Source organism: Coenobita brevimanus, chromosome 2, assembly GCF_032717465.1.
Source record: "Coenobita brevimanus isolate Jiangsu-jjx chromosome 2, ASM3271746v2, whole genome shotgun sequence".
Classification (NCBI taxonomy): Eukaryota; Metazoa; Arthropoda; class Malacostraca; order Decapoda; family Coenobitidae; genus Coenobita; species Coenobita brevimanus.
This window is the reverse complement of record NC_136955.1, coordinates 20,729,212-20,731,826: the sequence shown is the minus strand read 5'-3', so window position 1 is coordinate 20,731,826 and position 2,615 is coordinate 20,729,212. Positions and strand designations below refer to the sequence as shown.

Sequence of the window (2,615 nt, the reverse complement as noted above, 5' to 3'; positions counted from 1 at the left end):
AAAAAAAATGTTTTCTGGATCCTGAATCTGTAATACGATCCGGATTGGTCCCAAAAGTTCAGAGAGCGCATATTTCCGCCAATGCCATTGCCATTAACCGTAGAACACATACCTTGGGTCTGACACCCACCCTAATGGTGTTCACGTGATCACTCCATGTGTATGGGTGCTGGAGCACTGGCCCCCCCAGTATCTTCCTCCCTTGTGTTGCTCTTGTAGAAGAAGGTCATATCTGTCTACTATCTCCTTATCTTTTTTCACTAGACCTGTTTTGGGTCTCACAGACCCAACGTTTGTCTTACCATACATATGCTTTGTTGGGTTATACACAATGCAAACCTACAAAGGGCAGGTGGCAAGGCTTTGAACAGGCGGCGTTACATGCAGCACTTGGCAAGGGCTTTCATCCATCCCTGGGCACAGCATAGGCTAAAAAGTCCCAACCTTCCACGAAACCTGAAAAGACTCATCACGGACGTCTGTAAGCTCCCCACACCAGCCAGTGCTGTTACTGTACGAGGGTCAGTGGTTGCAAAGAGAAGTCATCCTCCAAGAGGCTGGAATCACTGCCCTGAATCCAAAGACAGGAAGACTCGCTTCCGGTGCCTGAGGTGTGAGACTCCTGTCTGCCAGAGCCACTACTATTCTCTCTGTGTGGACTGTGGAGAATTCGAGGTAAGTGGTCTGCAAAACATGTAAATAAATAAAACCAAGGGAGGAATAAACATCATTTATTGTTCATTTACAGTGGTAAGAAAAAAAAAAAAGAATAAAAAAAAAAAAAAAAGTGTGCTGGAAAGCAAGGGGTATAGCCTTAGGAAGGATTAAATATCAGGTCGTGTGCATTTACAGGGATACATAACTATAAAAAAATATATTATTTCATGTACATCAATTTTTTACTCTAAAAAATTACACCTTTTTTGTCTATCTCCATTACAGTAAGCTGTTGTGCCAGAGGGTTGTGGCTGCCCATGCTGATGGTCCAGGGACCTGGGAGAGTGTCTGCTTAAGGACACCTCTTTTTCTTTCACCGTTCAGGAGTACCATGTCTTCATTTAAAAACTTTTGTAATTTTTTGAGAATTTCGTAGTTTTTTTAAGTCACCCCTGAAGCATTGAAATTTTCTTTTGATAATGTTATTTGCCAACGGCCATACCACGTTGAGTACACCGCTTCCCGTCCAATCAGCGAAGTTAAGCAACGTTGGGTCTGGTTAGTACTTGGATGGGTGACCGCCTGGGAACACCAGATGCTGTTGGCATCCCTACGTGTCAAGTGGGGTTGGTGGAGGATTAGTGCCCCTCCCTGTAAAACACTTAACTCTAAGCCGTTGGCCACCCCGTTTGGGATACATGGCGTCTGGCAATGAATGAATGAATTTTTGGATTTAATAAATTTTGAGTATAAATACTTTATTTTAATTTTCCAAAACTGGGTTTCTCACACCCAACGTTTGTGTCACCGTGACACTTTAGGACGTTTGTCTTCTAGGGTTAAGAAGGATCCGGATCCGGATGCGGATCCGTGGTTATAGGATCCGGATCCACCCTCAAATGTTAATGAATTTTCTCTTGGTATATGGCCCACTTTTTCAGATTTCATTGAAATTTATTGAAAACCTTTGGAGATGTTGTGTGGGATACTCCGGATCCAGATCTGTCCCTGGATTTAATTATTTCTTCCTTGATCCATGGCCCACCTTTCCACAAAATTTCATCAAAATTCGTTCATAACCTTTTGGGTAAAGCTGCTAACAGACAGACAAACAAACCAACAAATAAACAATCAAACCAATGCCCGGCAAACACATAACCTTCTTGGCGGGTTTAACAAACAGCGGTGAAAACTCTCCCTGTCGGATAGAACGGAGTTTTAATCATTAACTTTTTCGAGGTCGGGGCAACTCTAGTGCTGTGATCTACTGAAGTTTACAACCATACCATTTTATGTATGTAGGGTTGCCAGACGGATTTACAAGAAATAATTTATTTTTCTCTTTCCATTGTCCTCTCTCCTCCCTGTTTGTTTCTTGTGCATTTAATAGCTTTGCCTTCGTCCTCTTTGTGTTTTTACTTTTAGACTCCCATACACTGCTGACGACTGTTTTGTGTGTGTGTGTGTGTGTGTGTGTGTGTGTGTGTGTGTGTGTGTGTGTGTGTGTGTGTGTGTGTGTGTGTTCTTGTGCGCTTTGCTGTGTCTTTGTTTTTGTTTTTTTTTTCCACCCAGTATTTCTCAGTTTGATGTTCCTTCCTCCTTTCTTCACCAGTTCACTTCAGCCTTGTTAAATTATTCCTTTTCTTTTTTTATATATTTAGGTTTTTAAGGGATTTCTTGGATCAAAGGCTGAACCACACATGCGTACGAATTTGGGGACCAATTTTTCTTGTAGGTTCGGTAATCATCTTAAATTGCACAGAGGTATATCAGTGAAATGTAGCCGTGATGAGACCATCATTCATTTGCTTGAGATAGGTGGCATTTTAAATTCTCAGTTTCTCTTCACTTCCATTTCCAGTTCCTCTGTCGTGTTATAATTTTTCTTCCTGTTTCACCTCTTGAACTTCATATTGCTGCTGTCATTCTCTCTCTCTCTCTCTCTCTCTCTCTCTCTC

General features: G+C 41.8%; 1 non-coding gene across 1 annotated transcript; it reads left to right on the top strand.

Moving 5' to 3' along the window:
* The first annotated feature begins 1,145 nt into the window (after positions 1-1,145).
* LOC145392541 (5S ribosomal RNA) lies at positions 1,146-1,264 on the top strand. Its single transcript, XR_013896001.1, has one exon. It is a non-coding gene; the product is annotated as a 5S ribosomal RNA (ribosomal RNA).
* The last annotated feature ends 1,351 nt before the right edge of the window (positions 1,265-2,615 follow it).